The sequence below is a fragment of the Equus caballus genome, chromosome 26 (genome assembly GCF_041296265.1).
Source record: "Equus caballus isolate H_3958 breed thoroughbred chromosome 26, TB-T2T, whole genome shotgun sequence".
NCBI classification, from domain to species: Eukaryota; Metazoa; Chordata; class Mammalia; order Perissodactyla; family Equidae; genus Equus; species Equus caballus.
This window is the reverse complement of record NC_091709.1, coordinates 41,383,986-41,410,144: the sequence shown is the minus strand read 5'-3', so window position 1 is coordinate 41,410,144 and position 26,159 is coordinate 41,383,986. Positions and strand designations below refer to the sequence as shown.

The 26,159-nt window shown below is 43.9% G+C and overlaps 1 protein-coding gene across 8 annotated transcripts in view; it reads right to left on the bottom strand.

Annotated features, from left to right (window-relative positions):
* KCNJ15 (potassium inwardly rectifying channel subfamily J member 15) overlaps positions 1-25,375 on the bottom strand; it is a 45,318-nt gene extending 19,943 nt beyond the window's left edge. For 2 of the 8 annotated variants that reach the window (XM_001495174.7, XM_070252678.1), the window contains exon 1: positions 9,344-10,609. The gene's annotated coding sequence lies outside the window, so the exon portion shown is untranslated. Of the gene's footprint in view, positions 1-9,343; positions 10,610-24,673 lie in introns of those variants that run through there. The other 6 variants (XM_070252683.1, XM_014736377.3, XM_070252677.1 and 3 more) reach the window with 6 other exon arrangements.
* Positions 25,376-26,159: the final 784 nt, after the last annotated feature.

Genomic DNA, 26,159 nt, shown 5'->3' with positions numbered 1-26,159 from the left:
ATATATGCAGTTTAGCACAACAAATTACTTTCTAAGTGTGCTTTGTGTTCCATGAGGACTTCAACACGCTGACCATCATATACAAAGGGTCCTAGGACTCTTTTCAGCAATCTATTTGCTTCCTTAGAACAAGAGTCTCCAATGTGTTGTATCCCAGTCATCCAGGAGAGGACAGCAAGAAAACAGTAGGGTTGTCAAATTCATCTTCTACCTCAGCCTCTTAAATGTTTATATTTTGTGTATATTTTTAAATATACATAATATATTGGACAGGACAAAAAATTATATATTGTGCATGTATGTCCTAAGTTGGTTGTGTCTATAGAGAGGGATTGTTAATTTTGAATCCATTGCTTTAGGCCAGTGCTTATTAAGCTTTAATATGAAGACAGTGTCCCTGGGGATCATGTTAAAATGCAGATTCTGCATCAGAAGATCTAGGCTGAGGTCTGAGAATTTGCATTTCTAACAAGCTCCGAAGTGACATGATGCTGAGGCTGGAGGCAGCTACACTTGGAGTTGCAAGCAGCCTTCTGCAACCAGGGTTGGTTCCTCATTTGAACTCCCCAGCACAGAACACAGAAGACGGTTTTGGTAACTATCTTCTCGTCTCCCATAGCTGGCCACAACGAGCACCACTCTAGAGCCCAGGAGAGAAGGGAACTCATTCCAAGAAAAGGGAGCTGTCATGGCCACAAAGGATGATTTCTCACAGAACTCTACTGAGAAAGGGGTCCCTGGGGAGCCTGCTGGGCCTATGGCTTTACCTACAGGAGAAAGTTCAAGGTCACTAGCTGACTTCAATGAAAAAAAAAAAAGCACTGTTTACAAATCACCGTACAGTATTACAAAACAGTCCTGTAGTCAGCAATTCTTTTCCAGTGTTTGGCTTATATCTGAAACTTCCTTTACGGAAAGCACAGCTGGAAAGCAAGGTCTTGAGCGCTTCAGATCATCAAAGTTCCCGTGGTGCTAAGGTTAAGTGGAGGAGCGCTAAGGCAGAAGTCTCTTCCTTTCAGACTCATAACAGTCACCTCCATACACCCTTCCCCTCAGGGGACCCTGGTGTTGGGAGTCAGTGGGTTGCAAATGCTCTTTGTCCAAAGAAGAGGAGAAAAATAACACATACATACACATAGTCCCCAATAAACATTTATGAGTGAACGCACACACCACACATTATTGATAAATAAAATGATTCTCTTAATTCACAGGGTTTACCCAGAAATTCATGTTTGTGTGTCCTAGGGCAGCTTTTGAAAGATCATTGTGGTCTAATGTGAACTACATACCTTAGCTTAATTTCAGAGCCAATTTGCACTACGTAGTAGTGGCTGCCAGTAAGTTTTCAAGTATCTACATCTTCCATATGGTGCAACTGGTCTCAACAAAAAGTGATGTAAGACTGAATTAGAAAGGTGCTTCCTCTGAATCCAGGTCCACAGTCCACACAAACCCAACAAAGCAGCCAAATGGGACTCATCGCTAACCAGCTCAACACCTCAGAGCACATGCTCAAGATTAATAAAGACAGTGGAGAGGATGGAAGAGGAACTTCCAAGGGGCCATTCAATCGGCCACTTGAAATGAGTTGGCCCCTGAGTTAAACCTAGTCGGTCAATTCTTAATGTTCTATCTTGGATCTATTTTCAGCTAAAAGACCCAATTTTCAGGGCATGAAATTGGGAACGGGAGCCTGGTTGAAAGACCTGGGCTATGCCCTCCTGTTTGTTCTGTGTGCTGTCTTCTGTTTCCCCTAAATCATTGGTAATAAAACCCATGAAATGAGAAAGGCCCAAAATCCCTATCTTTGAGTTTTGGGGAGACACATGGGGTTTGGCTGAGGAGAATGCTTTACATTCCAAAGCCAAGCTTTGGGAAACAGAATCGATGGGTGTGGATAAGAGCTTTAAGGGAGAAAGAAATGACACCTTGCCTCCATTTCCTCAGTGACTGAGTGATGACTCTTAAAACTCCCAGGAATAAGTCTTCTGCCCACCACTCCCCTCCATCAGCATCACTAACAGCCGGCGGGCGCATTTCATTCCTCATCTTATTTGACACTTCCATAGAATTTCAGACTGTTGCTCCAGTCTTCTCCCAATTTCTCCCTACTTTTCCAGCTCCTTCTCAGTTCCATTTTAGGCTCCTCCTTTTCTGCCAGTCCCTTAAACTGTATTTTTCCCCAAGCGCCATACTCCAAACTATTTTCTTCTCTAAACACACATGCCTGCATCTACTCCCACGGCTTGAGATGCCACCTTCCTCATTCGGAAAGCCCAGACCTTGCGTCTCCATCCCAAGTCTCTCTCATTAACAGTCTCACCCTGACTGTGGCCGGGCCAACAGCCAATGAAGGGTTTATGGCCTCCCACTTGATTGTCCACATCCCAGCTTCACTATCCACTGCCCAGTTCAGCTCCCCTCCCCCTGCAGTCCCTCAGGAACTGAAAGATACTGAATACCCATGTTTACCTCAATATCCCTCTCCCTTCCCACTACCACTGCCTTGGTTTAGATGCACATACTTTTTTCAGTGACTTCATCAGGCTCACAATTAGGTCCCAATCTCAAGTCATCCCCTCTTTAAGGCTTTCCCCACAGTGCAGCCTCAGGGATCTCCCTAAAGCACTCCTCAGTTGCCCAGCTCAGTGGCCCCCATTATCTATAAAACAAAACCTCAGAGCCTGACTTTATGAACATGGCACGTGAGACCCTCCAGGGACTGGTCCCACCTACCTTTCAGCCTTGGTACCAGTCATTCCACAGCCTGCTATATGCCGAACGACTTGCAGTGGCCCAAATGGGTGGGTCCTCTGTTGATTGATATGATGCCTTTAAACATGGCAGGCCATCAGCTGGAAAGCTCTCTCCCTTTCTTCATCTGCTTTCGCACATCTCTCTTTTGAGACGTTGCCCATTCCAGGTAGATGGTTTCCCTACCTGTTCTCATGGGTTAAGTGCTTTCCCTATATATTCACCTGTGCTTCTGCTCCCCGAATATTTATCTCAGTGTAGTGGAGTTGTTTGTTTACTTGTGTTTATCTAATTACAATAATAGTTATCAAACCAACAACTACCATTAGTTGAGAACATACATGTGACTGTGTTGGCAGTTCACATACTTTCACTCCAAACTTCAGAGTAACTCTGGTAAAACTAAGTAAATGGAAGCTCAGAGAAGTTAGAGGGTTTGCCTAAGGTTACACAACTAGTTGGTAGTGGTGACAATATTTAGATCCTAGTCAGTCTGACTCAAAAGCCAGTTCTTTATCCATGACATGCTATTGCTTCTCATTGGAATGTGAGCTACCATATCTATCTTATCTTGTATACGCCAATACCTAAGTTCTAGCAGGAGCTTAATGTTTTTGGATGAATGAATAAATGAATGAATGAATGGAAGCAAAAGGAGCTTAGAATCTTCCAGTCTTGGAAAAGCAGCCCCTTGGGTCTCAAAAAGAATGTTTCTACCTATTGGTTGTATTGATGAGAAAAGTAGGGGGAAAGTCACTTTGTCTCAGTTCCCTATAACACACACAACTGTTACTGATGGAAGACACGGGTTGCATCATGCCTACAGAGTCAGTGTTCCTGGAAGTGCCTTGTGCCGCAGTGCCTGAAACCCTCACCCTGAACCTGCTCCCATTTCTGTTTTATTTATTTCCGCGAGCGGCTCCATGGTCACCCAAGCCAGATGCTAATGTTGGCCTCCTCTTCCCCCTTTCTTTATGATCACAGCCACATGGTCTTCAGTTTTATCTCTTGAAGAATTCTTGTTTCCAACCCCTGCTCCTCTGCAACCCTGGGCTCCTCTTGAGCCCTCTCCACTCTGACTCCCTTTTACAGCCGATCTCTATAAATGCAAATATAGCCTTCCAAAAATGAGAACTTGTCCATGTCAGTTCCCTGTGTCAGCCGTCAAATTGTTCTTCATTTCTTACATGATCAAGTCTAAACTGTTTGCCCAATGTCCAAGTCTTCTAAGGGATAGCCCTTGGCTACCACGTTGGTGGCATCTCCGGATGCCCCCCTCTCCATCATCCATGCTTCAGCAATGATGAGCTGCTTTCACTTCTCCACATACTGCATGATGCCTTACACCTTCCTACCTGCCTTTGCTCCCAACGTCTCCCTTTCCTGGAAAGCCCAACCTAGTACCAGCTCCCTCAATTGCCCCCATGGTTCTTCCCATGGCTCATTCCTCCCACTGAGGTTCATTTAAGACCTTGTCTCTCCTTTACGGCTCTAAAGCGTCATATCACCACACTCAACACAGGATCATGGTTTTCCCTTAATGTATCCGTCTCTTCTTCTGGATGACGAGCTCTTCAAGGGCAGGATTTGGGCCATGAGCATCCTTGTACCCTCAGTAGCACAGGCCCTGGCATAGAGTAGGTGCTCAGAAAAAAAAGCTTTAATGACTCGTATTCATTACTCTAGAAATGAGTCAATGAATGAATCAAAAAATGGATTAATAATCCATCCCTATAAATTAAAGAATGATGAATGTCAAAGACACGGCCCAAAACATGTGTGTGGTTTCAAAGCATTTGTCATCATATGTGAAGTTTTCCAAATTGCTTCTTTGAAGCGATTTATACTTACACATTGTTCTACCTCTGTGGGAAATGAGTTTCCACAGTGTTGAAATCCCCTGGGTTAAGAAACACTTCCTTTTATCTGTCCTGACTCAGATGTTCCCGGAAGCTGGACTAACCCTTTCGGCTCGCTCGGTTGATGACTCTTATGCTGTGGTTCACTAGTGTCCTCAAAGACAACACGGACTTTCAGAAAGGGCTTTTCTCCCAGAGAATGGTTTACATCCTTAGGGCAGGATTCATCACACTTATAGTTCCCTGAAGGCTGGGAGGTTTCTACTAGAGAATGCTATTACGGTCACATGTGCATTGGTTCATCACTTTTTTGTTTAATCCCCCTCCCACATACAAAAATTAGCATGGAAATTACTTTAGGACCCTATTTGTCTTCATTCATTTGGTGGCCCTTTTAGTAGCTTTCTCAACAACATCTTTAAGAGGCCCAAGGACATAACTTGAAGATTGTGGTGAGATCAAGAGGGAAGGAGGGAAGGCTCATGGCTCTGTAGGGTGGGCAAGAGTTTCTTCTAATCCCCCCCCAGTGCTTCCCATCCACCATCAAGCCATCACATTTGATCTCTGGGATTGGATTCTTAAAATCAAAGGGGCTAAGCATTATTTTGGACAGATCTTTACCACTTTCTCAGTCACGAGAAATGGGACCTAGTTTCTAATATGCTATTCCTATTGCCATTTTAAATAAACTATGGAAGAAATGGTTGAGGGAAATTATAAAACTCACACATAGCTTAGGACTGAAAATGATGACATGGGTCTTTGAACTCCAGTGCACAGCCCTCTGCGCTGGCCAGGTACTGAATATGGCACTATTTCCTTGAAGATGCCACTATTGCCCAATGACTCCTAATCACCAACATATCATTCATTCACTCCATCTCTTTTTTTAAAGATTGGCACCTGAGCTAACATCCATTGCCAATCTTCTTTCTTTTTCTTTATCTTCTTCTTCTTCTTCTCCCCTAAGCCCCCCAATACATAGTTGTATATTCGAGTTGTGAGCACCTCTGGCCGTGCTATGTGGGATGCCATCTCAGCATGGCTTGATGAGCAGTGCCCTGTCTATGCCCAGGATCTGAACCGGCAAAACCCTGGACCACTGAAGCGAAATGCGCGAACTTAACCGCTTGGCCACGGCGCCAGCCCCTCACTCACTCATTTATTCAGCAAACATTTAACACTATTATAAGAAAAATATGGTCTTTGAAATACATAAAGGTGAATGATGCATGGTCCTGTCCCTCAAAAGTATACCATCTAATAGAGGAGATGATGTACGTAAATTGTTCTCACACCGAGCAGAATAGAATCCTTTATGCCTAAACACTATCTCATGGATGCTTCTATGTTTCTGTCATAAAACTTACCATATTCATTGGTTCATGCATTTCTCTCATCCCACAAGACTGTAAGCTGCATAAAGACAGGGACCTCGTCTTATTCCAGCACTAACATTGTCCTCGTCTAACACGGAGTCTTCCTGGCTGACATGAATGAATGTAATATGTAGGAACACTAAGGATTTCCAGGAAAAAGCTCGATCCTTTTCAACTGGAAGAATCATAGAAGTCTTCCTGCATTTTCTGTAGGAAGAGGAAACAGGAAAGAGAATTGCCTCCAAGAGGACCTGCCCAGGGAGAAGTTTGGACAGTGACTGAGTGCTTTCCTGAGTATGCTCATCTGATTGGATGGTAGGGCGTATCAATGACTCTTAACCATAGCTGCTTATAAGAAACACCTGAGGACATTTTTAAATGCCCTAACACCTTGCCTTCACCACAGGTCAATTGAATCAGAATCTCTCATTGAAGGGAGGAGAGGGAGGCACATAGGAATAAGAGCCTGAGTTTTGGTACTTTTAGAAAGCTCTCCATTTGCTTCTAATATGTATCCATGGTTGAGAAACACTGTGGCACCTCAGGAAAGTCAGTATGAGGCCATATTGGAAGATACACTGGCAGTAGATTTTAAAAGGCCATAGAGAGCAAACTAAACAGTTTGATCTTTCAACAGGCAAAAAGAAGCCAGGCTCATCTAACAAGGTGGCAGCTGTAGAGAGATTATTTAAGAGGCTGTTGAATTCATCTAAGCAATACATGAATTCTGGGGCATCTCCGCCTTGATTTACGAACAGGTGAAACTCACACACCTATTAGATATGATGCAGGGATGGGAGAGCAGGAGCTGAAGGACTCCGGGGTTTGGGGCCTGGATGAGGAGGAAGACCTGCATGAAAGTAGAGGATGGTGATGTCAACAAGGTGAGGTTGGCTCTCAGCATGTTTGCTTCGAGGTGCCTGTCTCTAGAAAATAAATTTGGAGCTGGTGGTGGAGATTTGGGAATCAATGCCTAAGAAGGAGAAGTTAACTATGTAAGAGTCAATGAGGTATGCAAAAAAGAAAAACGCCAAGAGAAGAAGGCTCTGAGGGTAGAATCTTGGAGATTGCCTGTACTGAAGAGAAGGAGAGGCGACTTTCCAGCAAAGCAGCTGGACAAACAGCAGCCCGATGATTGGACGGCTATGTAAATTCATCAGAGTAGACGACTAGGGAGGCAAGATTTCAAGAAAGAGTACACGGCCCAGAAGTCAAAGATTTGAGAGTGGACAAGAAGGCACTGATGCTCCCGGGGGGAGTAAGTCTTAGAAAGGAGGGGGACGCTTGTTTCCCAAAGACAGGAGGGAAAGAAGAATGGTTCCATTCACTGCACATGTGTTTACTGAGCACCTGCTATTTTCCAGACTATTGTAGATGTTGGGGATACATCAGTACAGAGAAGATGCTTGTTCTCCTGAAGATTATGTTCCAGTTGTGGGGAAGGGGAAGAAAGATAAGAAAAGTGACAGAAAGATTTTGAGCAGTAGAGGAGGAAAATGGTGGAACTGTGCTCTTAGTCCAGGGAATGAGGGTGCGGTCTTTTGTTGTGAGAGGAACAGGGCTGAAGGAGATGGAACAAACCTGGACGAGCTCCTGAGAAGCATATAGGAGAGGCGATAAGAGATGAATAAAGGAGTTCAACCAACTACAAGGGCCCTCTAAGTTTCCCAAGCGTGAGCTGGTATCTTCAGTTACACCTACGATGACTTTGCTAATGCTGAGCAGCCTGGGAGCTCGGGCTGAGTACGGAAGGGGTGGGCTGCCTGGAGCTGAGGACTGGCAAGGCTTCAGTGGTAAAAGGTTACTGGGACTCAGGATTACAATACCGTGTTAGAAACAAAAGCATTTGAAAACCAGAGAACGTAAACGCTCAAGGTCACAGCACACTCATCTGCTCGTGGAATCTATGTAGTAATTGAGCCCACTAAGAAGCCTACTAACGCTGCTATCTAGTTTTAGAAGAACTATAATTTAGTATCACTAGCTATCAATTAGTCCTGTTTTCCTCATCTGTAAAATGAGAGGGTTGGACGAAATGACCTCAAAGTTCTCTTTCGAGCCCGGTCAACGAATGTTAGTGCACACGTGAAATTCTGAAAGCTAATTTCTTCTTTAGCATTCGCATCTAATGGTTAACTATTAGTGTTCAAAAATGCAGCTGCAGAGCAAATGCAACTCTGTTAGTTCTGTGCATACAAAGCCCTGGGTTTTATGGACCAGCCTGGTTTTGAAATAAACTGCCCTGTGAAAATACATGACCTAAATTCTGGTTGGAGAAATCTCAAGTGTCATGGTTAATTGGAAAAGGTAATTGGTAGGTGAGTGATAGGACTGACCAGAAAATTATCAGAGGTGAATGAGTTCTGATATTTACAAGCTGGGGAGAGTTCTTTATGAACATTGGGAGAAAAGAGAGAGAGATTAGTTAAAGGATACCCCCCAAAAAATAAAAGAAAAAGAAAGAAAAGGAGCTTTCAAATAGTAGGATGATAGTAGCTAGCATATTAAATAGTTACGCAAATGTGACTCACCTTCCAGAGCTAAGATTAATTTAGAGCAATATATGTAGGATCTCTTTTATCCCTCTCAAGTTTCTGAATAAGAGCTATGCAGGCCTTAGATCCTGAAAACCTAAGCTAAATGTGGTCAACTGGACAATCAGGAAAGATAAATAGGGTACCAGCTGGCTGCTATCACCTAATATTTTAAAAATCTTATCTCTTTGCACATGCAATGTGCCTTGTGAATAATATTATACATAATCTTGAAATAAATAAACCTAAGTATCTGAGCTTTTTCAAAGAGGTGCATTTGTTGTGTCCTTTGTCATTGAAATCAAGGTCTTTAAGGGTCAAAACTCAGCACTAACTCTGTAAGTTATTTATTTGTCAATTTAATCTGAACTAATAGCCAATTGCTATTTTCAGGAGCCTGTTTGATGCGTTACTCTCAAAAGGAGTCTTTGGCTTAACTAACTTACATTTTAGTTTTATACCAAGGTCATATAAACAATATGCAAATAAATGAGAGTTTCAGTCCTTACAGTATAGGGTAGAAGCATTAATCGCTTGTTTTCCTGACAAAGTTTGTTTGCAATCTCATGGAGCCACGCTTAATTATTGTGAAGCACTGGGATTTTCAGAAGTGGGAGTTTTCTTTAAATCAGTAAGCTATATACTAGCTGAAATTAAAAAGAGTAGAGTAAGGAAAAAATCATGCCTGAGGTCATGATGAATCGCTTGGTTGCACCTTCCAGATATCCCAAGCTCCTTTGAAGTTTGAGGTTTCATTTTCCCCTTCCTTCTGTACCACCCTGGCTGGTCAGCGGGAAGCCCTCTGGAGTCTTACCTGGAGTCCAGGTCCAGAGGCTCAGCTCAGCTGAAGATCCGAGAGACACGGGGAAGTGATGAGGGCCCTGGCTCTGTAGGGAGGAAGCCTGGGTGCTGAGAGGCCTGTGTGCAATCCCAACCTGAAGGCTACGTGCTCACGTGACAGATGAGAGAGTGGGCGGGGACATGCCCTCCACCCCATGAGGAAGAAGCTGGGCATTGAGGAAGGTGCCTCTGTCCCCACCCTAGCAGCCTCCACCTGCCTCCAAGGACAGAGACCTTGGGCTGCGAGGACTTCCAGCACAGGACTTTGGTTGAAGGTGTTAGTATCTGACATAGCTCCAGATTTTTTTTTTAAAGTTACTTGACAACAAAAACTGCCAAGCAGAACTGCCACAGAGCCCTGGAAGGAACCATAGCATTTTCGTCTTCTTCAGAGGTGCTAGGGGACACTAGAAGTTCCTTCTCTTGCTTGACTTCTATCTAAAGGGCTCTGGAACCTTGGAAAATTATCTGGTCCAGGCTCACATTTTAGGAGTTCTCAGAGCTAGTGGGCCTGACGCTTTCTGTCATGGGCCTGCCTGTGGTGGATTGTGGTGCTAGATCACAGGTTATCAGGCCACTAAGCAATCCCTTGTGGTGGATAATTACTATAAACAAATGGGAACACGCTGGAAACTTCCCATGACATTGGATGGATCTCATGCACCTTCGTTTTCGATAACCTCCATGTGCATTTCTAGAGATGTTTCTTCCCCAATCAGTCTGTTCCCATAGTGACCTCTGGACAGAATGTGGACTGCCTGCACAGAATCATAAGGACCAGGTCGAGCAGCCAGGGTGTGAAGGATTACATGGGGTAAGCAGGATAGTACACAGGCTCGTTGCCTTCTGATCAGAAAAATACTGAAATGCCCCTCAGCTCAATTCCCAGGGATTTTCCTTCTAGGACCATCCTTAGGACTGAGAGAGTACAGGAAAGGAACCATTGACAAATGTCAACAGTTTAGGAAAAGTAGGAATCCTACACCTTTAAAAACTTGAAAATGTTTGCCTGATTTTCTACTTCTTTTCACTCACCCCTCTTATGCATTTCCAAACTGTAAGACAATTTAACCACTTTGCTTCCCCCTGAGTTTGGGTTCATCTTTTCCTCTTTGGGCTCCCCCCTGGGATAGGAGGGGCCTGGTGAGGAGTCCCAAGCACTGTCAGAAGAAGCAGGTCTTCCACGTGTTGCAAAACCTCGGGCAAGACACAGGTCCCCTCCGGGCCTCAGTTTCCACATCTGTAATGGGAGAGAGGGTTGTGCTAACTTCTCTGAAACTCCTTTAAGCTTTAACTATCTATGAAGTGACCCCTGCTGCTTCTGGCACCTTCTGGTGCTCAGAGGGACTTGGCTGCACGGGATTGGAGTGGGCTGGCACTCCGAGACGTCTTTGGCTGTTGGAGAAATTGGGCTGTAAACATACCTGCTACATTTAAAATTCCTTATGAGGCTTGTGGTGTATATGGAATTATATGTGACCCAGGTGATAAAATAGTTGCGCACTGCCTTGACCATTAACATGCTTATAAACCTTTTTACCATAAAGCAAACAATGAGGAGCCAAGTTTTGTCTTGGTCCCGCCATAAATCCACAGGGAGAATGAGCAATCTAGTCACGAAAAGATGTGGAGGGACCTTCAATGCACGTGAATAAGTGAAAGAAGCCGATCTGAAAAGACTACATACTGTGTGATTCCGACTCTATGATATTCTGGAAAAGGCGAAACTACGGAGACGGAATAAAGATCAGTGGTTGCGAGAGATTGACGGGGAGGGAGAGATGACTACAGGAAGCACAGAGGATTTTTAGGGCGGTGAAACTACTCTGTATGATGTTAGAATGGTGGATGCTTGTCATTATACCTTTGTCCAAACCCTTAGAATGTCAAGCAAGAGTGAACCCGATGGTGCACTATGCACTTGGATGGTTGGATGCGTCAGTGTAGGTTGATCCTTGGTAAACAACGTACCATTCTGGTGAGCGCTGTGATAGCGGGGGCGAGGCTGTGCATGTGGTGTGGGCAGGGGTTATATGAGAAATCTTTGTATTTTCCTCTCAATTTTTTTTAAACCTAAAACTGCTAGAAGAAAATAAAGTATTGAAAAATAACATGTATAATTTTTTAATATTTGTGTTATTTTTAAGACTTCATTAGAGAGAGAGAATACTAATGCTGTGGTCAGATTTGCAGATTTTTGCCATCTTCCCTTGGTTTTGACAAAATGGGATGAATCATTTAATATTATTCCATGCTCAACTTTTCTCTTGGGCATTTTGGTGAAAAGGAAGCAACCTGACATGGTAGAAAGGTATAGGTTGGAGTCAGACACACACTTGGGTTCAAATCTCAGGTCTTCTGGAGATGACATTGAGGAGCAAGTTCTTGAAGTCTGAAAGCTTGTGTCAAGGCCTGCATACTGGGGTCATCCCAATGATGAAGTGAGATGTGAGATGCCTGTGAAGGGTAATCGGGCCAGTGACTTTGGACAAGCGATTTCGTCTCCCTGATTTGCAGTTTCCTCCTTTGAAAAAGGGAGGTGGTAAATCTCGCCTTCATTAGCCTGGGATTACAGTGAGCTGAATGCAGCCAACTCAAGGTGCACAGTGGGGCTCAGCAGAGGTAGCTAGGGTTTTGCTTGGCCAAGTGCAATGTGCCCTCAGCCATCAGGGTTTGTAATCTGATTGGGGAATCAGGAGCCGCCTGTACCAAATGCTCAGATGGGGACACAATTTATGATGAGTTCTTCTTGGCACAGAGACATTCTAGGTTTGGACCAGCCTCAAGAAAATGACATTCAGTAAGTGTGGAAGTGGCCAGGTCCGTGGGGAAGGGAATGCTGAACCTAGTGGGCCTTGAACGGTTTTGAAGAATGGATGGTGAGATGCTGGTAGCAAAAGGAAAGAAATGACGACTTTCAGGAAAGAGACTCGCAGGCAAAGGAGACAAGGTAGCATGTATTCAGAAGCAACTGAAGGGAGGGCCTCAGTAGGGAGAGGTGGGAAAAAGAGTGTGGATAATTGAGGTCAGGTGATGGAGAACGTGGCTATAAGCAGGTCATCTAACAGATAGCTCCAGGACACCCTGGTAGATGCTTACGATAACCAGGTTCCAGAGGTCCAGTTAAGACTGCTACTAATTGCAAACAGCTCCAATGCCCAGGGACACCTGATGTCCTCTTGGTGCCAAACTTACTCTCTGTCCCCTTTTCTCTGATTTTGGAGAGCATTGTGGTTTCTTTCCATACCAGCCTGCACAGTATGTACTCAATTTATGGTTTACAGGCATTTCTCACACTCCCATACATGTTTTCCACTGAAGTCTGTATTTTTCCTAGACCCACCCGAATTCCAGAGCATGGTTCACTAGCATGCCAAGTTCATAGTCTCTTCGTCACTTTTCTCTCTTTATAAAACCTAAGAGAAAGTTACCTTTTTAATGCTTCGATTTTGGGGAGGTTTTGGGGGGCTTTTTTTGATGAGGAAGATTTGCCCTGAGCTAACATCTGTTGCTAATCTTCCTCTTTTTTTTTGGCTTGAGGAAGATCAGCCCTGAGCTAATATCCATGCCATTCTTCCTCTGTTTCATGTGTGGGATGCCTCCACAGCATGGCTGGTGAGCGGAGTAGGTCTGTGCCCCAATAGGAATCTGTGAACTGGGCCACCAAGCAGAACTCACAGAACTTTAACCACTTGACCCTGCTTCTATGTGTTTTTAATAGAAAAGACCGAATGACCTAAAACAAAACAATTATGAGGGTAATTTCTGATTCAGTTTGCATTGAGAACAACAGTGATTTCCAGAGGCAAATCCAGTACACTAGTTCTGGCAAATCCAAACCCTTTTTCATCAAAGTTTGAGTATTCTAGGAGAATAATCCGTTTTGTAAGTTAAAAACATTTAAGAAGCTGCTCTAAGATTTTGTAAGGGTGGTAACCTAGACTCTGGAATTCTAGTTTCTTTATAGAGTAAGATTTTAAAAACAGAACTGTACAAAAAGGGAATTAGTTCCTTAGAGAGGAAAATAGGATCATTTTGGGTCATTTTGAGAATGTTTGTTCCCTATTGATTTCACAGAAGACAGAAGTGGCTTCCCCAAAGATTTCACAAAAATCTTCTCATTTACCTCTACTGCTATCCCTGCGGGTAGGAATTTCTCCGAGTTTACAGATGAGAAACTGGGAAGGTAGGTGACTTGCAGAGAGTCACGCAGCCCATGGGTGAGACTCCCATCCAGGCCTTCCACTTCCAAGTCTAACTTTCTTTTGTTCACCAGCAGCCTTAAGGAAAAGCCCTGTGCTCACCTGGGTCGGGCGAGATGGTGAGGAATCAGTGTGGGCAGGTGGGGACCTGGGGTGGAGAGAGCAGGAACCGACTCGTTGCTGCCCATATGCTCTGCAATTTTCTTAGGCTCGGAGGCTCAGAACAGCAGTGTACTCACCCAAGGGTGCTGTGGCTAGGAGTTGGCACATCTGGACTTCCCATCCAGGAATGTCAGATTCCAAAGTCCAAAGTGTCTTTCCATGAGACCAGCCCACCTCTCTTAACAGAATGGTTCTTTCTCAAGCTTCCCCTATTACCTGCTAGGGGCTTTGTCTTACTCCTCTCCCATCTTTTTTTTTTTCTATAATCTTCAAGAACTCTTATCAGCTATTTATATTCTCCTATCCAGAAGTTTCCAAACTACTAATCATTTGACTTTTTGCTAAGAAAATTAAGGTTGCACTTCTTTTAACACACCCACCAATTTTTCAAAACTGCTATCATATAGCACTTTATTTTTGCTGAAGTTTTGCTTAATCACAATACAGCACCGAAACACCAGAAAATAATCCCAGCAAAACGAGCTTTAGACGGTAGGTTCAAAGCGGGCAGCGACTAATGGCTCCAAGGGATCTGGCATCGCTTCTCAGTCTCTCTCCAGCATGATGACTATCTTTGTCAAATCACGTTTGTGTTCAAAAGGTCGCCGATCTTATGAAAGAATAAACTTGAAAAGCCTAGCTTTGAGTCATTGCGGTAATTAGCAAATTTGAACACTGCATTATCTTTCTCTTTTTATTGGAAACATGTTCAAGAACGAGCTTGTAGTTTATTCAGACCTACTGGGAAAATGGAAGCACGGGACTTGCACAATCCAGATATCCATCCACTTTTCAAGGGCCCTAAGTTGCTGGAATCTTCCTTCAGGAACACATGTAACCACCCCACCACGGTAAACATATACCTTAAAATCATGATAGATGTTAATTTATGGGATAACCTGATAGTCTTTAAGGATGGAACGGAGTGGGTTAGCCATACTTAGAATGGGAAACAGAGGAAAAGAAATTTTCACCACCAACAGGCTTACAAGGAGCCATCCCGCAGCCTCCAAGGACACTGGTTTGCCAGCCATGCTACGATCTCTCATCTCCTCTGACTTTCTATCTGGAGCGTCAGTTAGGTGGGGGCTACGGAGACCTCCTCCACCATCTTTTCTTTCTGGCACCTTCAGGCTCTCCTCTGCTTCTTTCCTTCAACTCCCAAACGTGCTTCTCCTCTTCTCTGATATATGATCAAGGGTGGTACCACTAACTACGTCTTCAGAAAATTCCTACTGTCAGTTGTTCCTGTGTCAGAAGACTCTGGTCCTCTATCTGCTTCTCTGATAATTCGTTCTCTTTCTGCTGGTCTGGCACTCACCGTCTTTTGTTTCTCTTCATGCTCTCTCTTGGCCTCCTCCACCTTACCCTCTTGACCATCCATAGTCCCATTTCATTACCTGTTGCTCCCCAGCAGCACCTCCTCTGAGATCCGATCTCTGTTTGCAACATCCCCTGGGACACCTCTCCTAGAGAACTGCTCAGAGCTGACTTGGCCAAAACAGAACTCATATTATTCTCCTAAATCCAGTTACTTCTGATTTTTGGTTCCAAACAATGGCATCCTCGTTCTCCCACCTGTCTATCTTTAAATGCCTTCACTCCTGCCTAATCTAACTCGAGTCCAGAGATTCGACCTTAGTGCATCTTGCCCGTGTCTCTCCTTCTCCCCTTCTGCTGCCATCACACTCAGCTCTAGGTCTTCATTCCTTTCACCCAGCCTCTCAAAATACCCTTCTGACAAGTCGTGGGGCCTTCACTGCCAGACTGATATTCCAAAGCACAGCTCAGAATCCAAAAAACCCGAAACCTTCAGTGACTCCTCATTGCTTACCAAATTGAACCCAAACAGTTCTCCGCAACCGACTCACTCTTGAATCTCATCTCTCACGGCAGCATGTGAGGGTATGGGCTCTAGAGGCCAATGACCTTGCTTCAAAGCCCCTCCTCACCCCTTCTGGAGCCTGTGACTGTGAGCAAGTAACTTAACCTCTGTACTCTGCTTTCCCCATCTCTAAGACAAGGCTAATAATAAAGCCTACTGGATAGGCAGCTGTGAACATTAGGATGCACCCAGCACCATCTGGCCTTTAGTGAGCACTCAGCAGTGTTGGCCATCAGCATCATCGTGATTATTATCATCAATCTCTTATTCTTTATAGCAGACTCAACCCCTATGCACATTGAGGTCCTCCCTGCATTTTCCCTCTGGTGCACCTTTGTGCCTGCTGTTCTCTTGACCTCTGATGGCTTCTCCTCCTCATCCTGACTCTTGAAGTCCTGTTCATTCTCCAAGGTGCTCTCAGATGGCCCAATGCCTTTCCCAACTGTCCCAAATGGATCTGGTCTGTCCTTCTTTGACTATCCCCAACCCTTTGTTGGGCTCCTCAGGTAATTCTTCTCACATTCTGTCTGGCATCACAGCCATTCTTGTGCTTTGAGTATTTTTCACTATTTCTCCACCTCCATTCCCATCTATGTGCCCTCCCAGCAGGGCACTGGAGGTTCCTTGAGATCAAGGGCTAAGTCTTCTCCACTCTGATCTTCTGAGGCACGGCCACCAACCTCCCGTGGAGCAAGCTGCCAGCAGCTGTGTGCTGGGTGAAGATGACTGCAGGCTGGAGCCTAACTATCCAAAATCTTGGTGGGAGCTGATTTAAAAACTCATTAAACATACACTTCTACCAACTCTAGGGCTGGGAAGTCATAGCCCATCTCTTCAGATATTGAAAACTAAACAAAGCACTGTACGAAAAGCATAATTTAGAGAACATTCCCAGGATATTGGACTAGACAACTTAATATCCGTAATTATAAAATTTATGTTTAAATATACATGCACTTGGGCAGCCTTAGACTCTGAAATGCCATTTATTGGCATCAACAGCTCCCAGTCGGAAGGAAATGCATTGATTGTAATCACAGAAAAGGGGCTCTTATAAGTTTTAGTCCTATAATATTTCACGTTTAAAATGGGAAAATCTTAGAAAATTCTCTTAACTTAAAATTTAAAACACATTGAGAGCCAGATGCCCTTATTGCCAAAGGTATGCTAACATAGACCGTAGCTAAACACAGCATTGCAGGGAGTCTGAAATTATGTGAATTCCCTTGTCTCCTGGATTGGCTGCACCATAGATCAAATCATTTTTTTCCACCCCAGGATTTCAGCAAATTCCTCCTTTCCTTTCTTTCCCTTGTTTTCTTCTCCAGGATCAAACTTTCAGTCCAAGCTCCGATGCCAAACTCTGCCAACTCTGCATTTACTTTTCTGTTTTATTTCAATTTTCTTCTTTCTAAAACACTCTGTGTGTTTCTTATTTTTCCCTCTCTGGGGTTTACACAAGTACTATATTGTAGGTACCTGGTGCCCTGTTTCTTCTCACTCATATAAATACATCTCCTTCCTTAATGACTCCACTTAAGCAATTCTAGCAGCCAATCTATCACTTTGGAATGTTTGCTGAAGGAGAAAATGCACCAGTTAGGAGTTTTCAGATACATGTATTTTCAAGACACTTCAGATAAAATATTCTATATTGTGTGCTTGTAGGATGGGATGGTTGTAGGTCATGGTTCAACTGAAGATGTAATTATAGCAAAAACTGTGCCTTCATGTCAATGCATGTTGATTCAACAGCATTGCCTAAGAAATGATTTGGGCCAAGCTCTGGGAGCACAGAGGAAGAATCAGGTAAAATCTCCTTTGGCATTGAGCTTGCAACGCAGTAGGGGAGAGAGACAAGTAGACAGGCCGTTGTAAAGCAGGGCCAAGTGGGATGAAGCAGCTACGACCAGGACGGTGAGGGAAATCTACAGAGGGATCTTAACCCAGGCTTCGCGGGGCATAGATGGTCCCCTGGAGCTGGTACTGGACCTGAGTCGAAACCAACGGAGAAAGTTTATAACTTCACTTACGGACAATTAAATTACAGACATAGTGATGAAAAGAACAAAAGGATCCCTAGAGGCAGAATGGACATTTTCTTTCAAACGGTTATAAAATATTGTGCATGTAAAACTTGATTCAACAAGTGCCTAATTGACTCCCGGGTTCAAGTACGAAGCGTATCTAAAACCTGCATTTAATTCTGAAGTCGCAAACAAGATTCTCTTGCTGTGAGTCTGCACATTTAGTTTGGTTTTTAAAAATATAGTCGTGCATCCCTTAATGACCAGGATACATTCTGAGAAATGCACTTATAGGTGATTTCGTCATTGTGTGAACATCTTAGGTTGTACTTACACAAACCTAGATGGTATAGCTGACTACATGCTTGGGCTATATCATGCTAAGCTCATGGGATCACCATCATGTATGCAGTCCATCATTGACCGAAACCTCATTATGCAGCACATGACTGTAGATAAAGCTCATAAGTAAAAGATTTAATTAAATTACCTTTTAGAGGCTTACCCCTGTTTTTCTTTTCCATCTACTTTTAATTCACATGGTGTTTGTATGAGGGTATGTGGATGTCTTTCTAAATTCACTTAAATTCTCTAGGGAATAAGATGGACATAAAGAAAAAAAGAGACTGGGGCCAGCCCAGTGGCATAATGGTTAAGTTTGTGTGTTCTGCTTCGGTGGCCCAGGGTTCATGGGTTCAGATCCTGGACATGGGCCTACACACTGTTCATCAAGCCATGTTGCGGCAGCGTCCCACATACAAAATGGAGGAAGACTGGCACAGATATTAGCTCAGGGACAATCTTCCTCAAGCAAAAAGAGGAAGATTGGCAATAGATGTTAGCTCAGGGGCAATCTTCCTCACCAAAAAAAGAAAAGAAAAGAAACAAAGAGATGAAAAGTAAATAAATTCTTTGGGACTACTGTCCACGGCCACTTTGTAGTCCCAAAGGCTGGTCAGTCACCTGCAGGGGTGGCTCAGGTCCTAAAGGTATAACTCACAGCCAAATGGAGAATGAACATCATAACATGTTCTTCCTTGGAGCACCACACGCCTTGCCACCCATGCCAATCATAGTCTGTGAAAGTGCTCCCAATGGGGTTGCGTGAAATATTAGTCAAAGGAATAAATAATAGTTTTAAGAAGGCAGGAGGAGGTGGGAGACAATTTTGTAGTCCAAAATGGTTGCACAACTCGGGATAGAGGATGCTTTTGCTGCAGGACTTCTCAGAGTTTTAATCTCTTAATGATTATTGTGAAGTTTCAAGACGAAACACGGACTATGACAGATTTCCCAAGCCTGTTGGAGTACAGACCTTCTTATTTCTTGCAGGGCGAGAGTTAACACAGAACCCTCTTCAGGTCTCATTGCTTGACAGCAGAACCTCCCAGGATGGGGAGCGCTTTACTGTCAAACTTGATGACTGTGTTTCAGGGCGCTCCCTCCTGCTTTCTGGCTAAGGAAATCTTTCCTGGCCCCAGACCCTGAGACAGGATGTATAGGGTCAGCGTCTCAGGGGTCTCCTCCCCAATTCCTGGGAGACTGGATGATGAAGGCACTGGAAAGGAGCCATCACCTCTCCTTAACTCCCCAAGGCAGCTTTGGCCCGCCTGGGAGAAGCCAGTCCCTCTTCTGACTATAGGGGCCAGCTGCGTGGTGGTGCCAGGAGCTAGAACACTGAGTGTTTCTTGATCAGATTATCACAGCATTCAAGTTGACAAGAATCAAGTCATGTGACATAATACCCAACTCCTTTGTTAAGAGGGGATGTTAAGATCCCCATGTCACCTTGACTGTACTTTTTCTTTTAACACTGTTTAGAGGAATTTTTTTGGACACTTACTCTTTAATATGGACTTTAGGCAGAAACTATAGACTTGAAATTTATTGAAGAAGGCAAGATGTTGGAAATAAAGCACTATTGTGCTGTGATGTTCACACTGGAATCTTCTCTGTATACCTACACAGTTTTGTTATTAATGTTCCAGCTAAACAGACAGCCACGCTGCCTTTGTCACTTGCATATATATGGCTGTACATATCTGTTTACGTAAAAATTCTTTCCATGGCCTTTTGAAAATATGAAGAAAACAGGGCGGGGTTCTCATTCCTTAGTATTTAGAGAATTCTAGACAAAGGAGCCAGGTGCTCCAGGGCTCATATATTTCCTTTAACTCCTAGAAGTTATTTGGGGATGGGGTTGTTAGGAAGAGCATAGATGATGCCAAATTTCACGACCCTTCAAAGCAAAGGATAAACTTTTCAAAAGTGTTCTTAAAAGGTAGGAATAGACCAAAGGGCAATTCAGGAAGTAAGAAAGCCAGATTAGGGCAGCTGACCTTGCATTCTTTGGCAAACAGAACTACGATGGAGCAAGATATGAATCTGCAAATATTTGAAGACATAAACATCACTGAATGAGAATTATTTGGCCTGGTGCCCGGTAGGCATGGGTTTAGCAAGCATTCATGCCGAGAAATGACACTGTTAACTGCTCTCGGAAATGGAAACAGCATTAATAGAAATCGAGGGAAGGAGAGTCAGTCCCTTGCTGAACACACAGATATTTCACCGGGGCAAACCCTGAAGTCTTAGAAGCATATTCTTGAAAGCTTTAATATCATTCTAGGTTCTAGGCTCCCATCTAGCATAGCGTTCTTCGGGTTTTAACTTGAGGCTTTTCACATGGGAAAAGTACACTGTTAATTTCAGTACCCACATACTCTGCTGTGGGAAAAACAGAGCTGTGATAGCATCTTGCCTTGTTATGACCCACAGGGTCAGTCACACATTTCACGGAAATGTGCCAGTGAAATGAGAAGTGTTCTAGATATCACTCAGATCAATTTTCCATCTATTCCTGATCATTAGGTATGTGTAAGTGTGATTATCTGCTATTTTCACTTGCCATTTCCAGAGTTACTTAGAGGGCAGTCAGTAGCTAAAATTTACATGGATTAACTCAAGCATTCCTTCAGGAAACAAGTATTGCACTTTATTATGTAGGAGGCAGAGTGGATTTCTCACGGAGTTAATGAAACTCAAGCTTTGGGCCTCCTCACTTGCACCAGCCCTCTCCAAAGCTTTGCTCCTAATTTTGTAGTCATAATTTTGCATTCGTTTTCCTCAAGGAGGGCCCCCAAATTGTGTAATCTTCAGGCTCCATAAAATCTTGATCAGCCTCTGATGCTGACACTGGAGAAAATTCTTAGTTTTCTACAAGACTTTCATAGTTATCAGCTGACACCGGGGCAACTTTGACTGAAACAGGACGTGGATTGAAACCCAAACCCAGCCATCTGGGTCCTCAAAACACCCTGAGAAATGGATTCCCTACTGCAGAATTCCTGCCCTGAGCGACGCCCATCATAGTCCGATGACCCCATGGTGCCTCTGAGGATTGGTGTGGTCTGTAACCCCAGGGACAAAGTCCAGGCTCAGAACATCATTTCCCTAAACTTGGACCCTGAATGGGGACATGAGTGGCCAGTGCAGCCCTATGGCTACTGTCCAGCCTCGGTGGAAGGAGCTGCTGGCTTTGTGTAATGTGGATCCCTACACATCTAGATTGCTCTGCATTTGAACTGCAGGATCCAGGGGAAGAACAAAACAAAACTGTGCTTATTCTGTTGCTAATTCTTTCCATCTCCTCTGGGTCCTCAGTGCCAAGGTAGCAAAGACATGCTCTTCTACTTAGTTACTTCCTACGACATTTACCAAAAATCAATGCTTTGTCCTCCTTCTTGGGTATCTTCTGATGCTGTGAGCATGATCAGACAACCCTGATTCGTCTTCGTATCGTGACTAAAATATCTGGAATTTTGTGCTACGGAACTTCAGGTCTAGAAGCATGGACTGTATTCTGGAATTAGGCCACATGAGAACGTCTAGAGTCAAATTGGATTATGACGACCATGGGTTATTGATCTCTTCATCTCTTAAGGCACGATGCCCATTGAAGGGAACGCAAGTGGACAGACTCCTCACCAACTCTGACGTCTTCTTTATGAAAAGGACAGGAACATTTTCAGCTGAAAAGCCCTGGGAATAGGTTAAGAATTTCTATGTGGACTCCAGCTGCACCTCACTGAGCAGAGAAGCCCACATCACTGTGTGCATCAGCCCAGAGAGCTTGTTGCAGAGGGGACAACATGAGTCTGATTCCACTTTCCTGCCTCATCTTTATTAGGAATGTCTATGTGCTCATTTTTTCTTTCATCTCAACAGAGTGACACGTAGCAAATAAAACTTCTTTCCCAGTATCTTTCTTTAAAGATTATAAGTTATTTTGTCTCCCGCTGTGCCCTCAATTCTCCCTTTAAAGGTGAGGGAGCAGATTTCCCTTAGTTCCTTGAGTGGAGGAAGGGTTTGGCACTTTTGGGCTGCTCACTTCTGGCCACACGGCTCCTTTACCTGTCTGTAAAACTGGCACCAGGGAGCTACAGAGCCAGGTGAGCTGGGTCAGATCTTCCCGCTTCCAGGGTTCTGCATCCTTGAGGAGCACAGAGCAAGGCCACCCTCAGTTCGCTTTGCTCCTCCACTATCCCAGTCCCCAGCCCACCACACCTCACCCTCCAACTGAACCAGAAGCCCCACTTCCAAGGTGGCTGTATGAAATGAAGGCAAAGGGCAGGAGAGAGAGAAGGATGGATGATAATCTCTGCCTGTTATCCCTTTTGTGTCTACCCATTAATAAGCAACAAACTCGTCTTTGCAAGCACAAAATCCAGCATTAACTCTTGCCGTAGCTTCCTGACTATTTTTGGAGTAGACTTGTTCTTACTTAAAAAAAGAATTAAAACAACGCATTTGGAGATACCTGATTTGCTTGGTGTGAAGGGCTTGAATTGTTGCAGGAGAAGAGACAGCAGCTGAAGTACTTATATATTAAAGACTGAAGGAAATGATTAGGGAGGTTTATACACTTTAAAGAATTGTCCCAGGGGCTAGTCATCTGCAGCCCGACCACGCTTATGGCTCCTTCTCTGGACTGTTACGTTGGTTCTAGGAGTCCGCTGCATGCGCCAGGTAAAGACACTCCAAAGACAACTGTGAGCTCTGAACTCAGTGCATGCGAGGAAGTCAGTGGGCTGCTCTGTGTCTCCAACAGACGCGAGGGGGTGAGACAGGAAGGGATATTTCAACTACTCGACTTCCACTGATTAAGTCAGAAAAAGTTTGCCTCTGTTCATTGCCTCAAGCCACATGTTGTTGGGTTTTTCTTGTACCAAGCATGTTGTTGTCATTCAGGTATACAATTACACACACACAGCCCCCAAAACAAGAAAGTGCAGCCTTTTCAAGCTTTTCTCCACGCCGGGGCAGAGCAGGAGCGTGTGAGCCAACAGACCTGCTTTTGTTGGCTCTCCGGGGCTGCCGGCGTGGGGAGCCTGGGGTCTCGCTCTCTCTCTTTCCCCCGCCCCAGTATGGGCTGTCTGCGCTGGTTATAAGTGCGAGGAGAGGAAATTGGGGAAATAGCACTTTCTGTGAAATGACCACAACTGTTAGCGGGAGGAAGGAGTGGTAGAGGGCGGGAGCAATTTTTAAAAATGTGTTTTCCTTAAGCAACCAGAATCACAAAAGTCAACTAGGTCCATTTCTATAAAACCCTCAAACTACTTATGCATTTATTGAATTCAGGGAAGAAATGTCAGGTCTGCGATTTGATTAGCGTTTCTGAGATACGACTACTGGCGATTTGGTTAAATTGTGCACCTTCCAGCCTTGTGTGAAGACTTTCCATGTGACCTCTGGGTCGCTCCCTGGATGGCTATTTATTATATTTACAGCTAGAGAAGGAGGAAATTTGCTAAAAAATAAAACCCAGGGAAAGACCAGTGCTGAGGGGAGCTGTGTGTGAGGTAAGTGTTTAATTGTTCAATTGGAAGTCTCCTGACCTTAGGTTTTCATAAAATGATGGCATTTAAAAATTCATTATAATTGTGTTCAACTCTTTTCTTTTGATTTTAGGACAAGTTTAAGTTGAGATAATTTATCACCCAAGGCTATTGTTGATCATTACATGTTTGTTTAAACATTCACGAGAGAGGACAAAAAGGGATAGGATCTGATCTGGGGTAACGGTTGATTGTGTGTGTGTGTTTGTATGTGTGTGTGTGTGTGATTTTGAGGTTTCAAAAAAGAACTTAAAGTAATTTTTTTTCAAAATCCTTCCTTTAGGTAAAAGAGAAAAAGATTAAGATATTTTCCTGATAAGAGGAAATAAATCTAAATGTTCGAATTGATGGAGACACATTTGGTTTCTAATTTTTCCAAGTTAAATATTCCATTTGTTGTAAGTTTCTGAACCTGTGACTTAAAGAAATTGGGAGGTGAAGAAACATCTATTGAACAACAAATTCTCATTTCCTCAGGCAACTAAATGCGGAAGTGGAGAGAGGAAATAAAAAGCTAGTTTCGCAGAAGCAATGTGGAAATTTCACCCAGCGTAACATTTATTAGCTGAGAATAGTCTAAACTCACACGAAATTATACACAGATTATAAAACGCATTATCCATGGGTCATGAACAAGGTTCGTAATGTTTCCAAAGTCAGAATTGTTTACATTCTTTATACCTACCACGGAAACTTACGTCACTTTTTTTTTTTTCTCATACGGCTAGGTAGCAGATTTTAAAATATTCCCGTGAGGTTTCGCCTTACAGCAACCTAAGCTGATTTCTCCACCGACAAAGAAAAATAACTGCCGGAGAATGACCCAAAGAATCTATAATCAGAGAAAATCAATAACAAACTTACTCTAACAGACACTATGAGAGAAAAACACTTGCAAAGAGAAGTCGGAGTAATTCTTCTCTCTCGGTCTAGATCACTTACACCCAGAGCAAACAAGACAACATCTGGAGATTGTTTCACAGGCAAGAATAAAGCACTTTTTTTTTTGCCCCATCATTAAGTAAAAACCCGTTTTCCACATGCAAACAGCACTTGCAAATTCCCCCAGATAAGTTTGGGTGTCTTGAATGATTTAAAGAAGTTTTAAAAGAATCGCAACTTTTTCATTACCTTTAGAAGGAGAGTTTTTCATAAATCTCCCCAGCCTGCTGCACGCTCCAATATTTTTACAGCGCGTACCTCTTACCTGCAAGGACGGAGGAGTGCAGACTCCTGGACAACTGTGAAGTCAGGACAAGGCAAAGAAATGAGTGTTTGCCGCAGGTTGCCTTGGGAAAGAGAGATGTTTAGGTTCTCTCAAAATAAAGCAAACTTTCTTGCTGTTCACTGTCAGTCAAAAACAAGTTGGTACAAGTTTGAGTGGGATTTACCTGAAGGAACTAAAGAGAGAAAGAAAGAGATTAGGAGAGATTGGGCAGAGGGAGGGAGGGCCAGAGAGGGAGGGAAGGAGAGAAAGTGAGAGAGAGAGAGAGAGAAGGAGAAACAGAGAAAGAGAGAGAGAGAAAGAGAGAGAAGGAATCTGAGAAAGGAGTCCATGATGTCAGCAGTATGTCTTAAGGAAATCTACAGACCAGCGAAGGATTCTAATGGAACAGCCAGTCCTGAGCTCTGTGAACACCTGTACAAAAGAAAACTAATGCCCTTTTAAAGAATGCCAGTTAATCTTTGAAGAAACTTTGACGATTCTTATCAAAGCCTGTTTCAAGGTCCCTTTGTCTAAACAAACTATAAATAAATAACTAGATTATCTTTTCTGACAGGCTCTCCTTTATCCCACGTTCTTGCCTCCTCTTCCCACTCCCTACTCCAAATGAATATTAACAAAAATCCTGCCCCCTGGAGAAAACCAGGGTGAACCCATACAGACGATACATATATCAAATACACATAAGCAAAACGTCATGGAGGGAGACTGTGTTTTTAGCTCAATCTCCGTATGGCCATGTTGATTTTTCCTATAGCCTCTGTTTTGCCTAATCAAAAACGTAAAGTAGTTGGGTAGCTATGGGTGAAATGGGGTTCTTCTGGATCGTGGAAATTGGGACTAAGCTTCCATGTTGAAACTGATTTCCAGCATTTGCACAGAGTCCAGCACTTTGTAAGAAATGGTCAGAATGCCATCCTTGAAGCAGAAATCTAAGTTTCCAGTCTCTGGAAACGGAGGCAGCGAGCTTCTTTCTGGAATGCAGTTGTGTGTCCTTCCTACGCCAAGCAGTTTCTTGCAGCCGTCAGTCAAGGGAGGCCAGTCCAAGGCCTATGAGAGCCACCAGCCTTCCTGTGGCCAGAGTGCACGGGGACCCTGGTAAATCCTAGGAGAGAGGACGACTTCCCCACAGTTGCTTTCCCCAATGAAATCCCTCGCGCTGGTCCAAAGGCAACGCTAAGGGAAGCCAATGCTCTCTGTCACAAAGGACATGATGACAGGCTCACATGTCCCCTGCGCAGGCACCTTGGCAGAGCCAAGGCACTGCAGCTGCTTTAAATCGGAGGGAACAGAGAGTGACTTGATTTGTTGGAAGCAAACGACACCTCCCCTCCCCTGAGTTCTGGGTTCCACGTTGTGGTGCAGCCCCTACTTCACCCTGGGTGCGGCTGC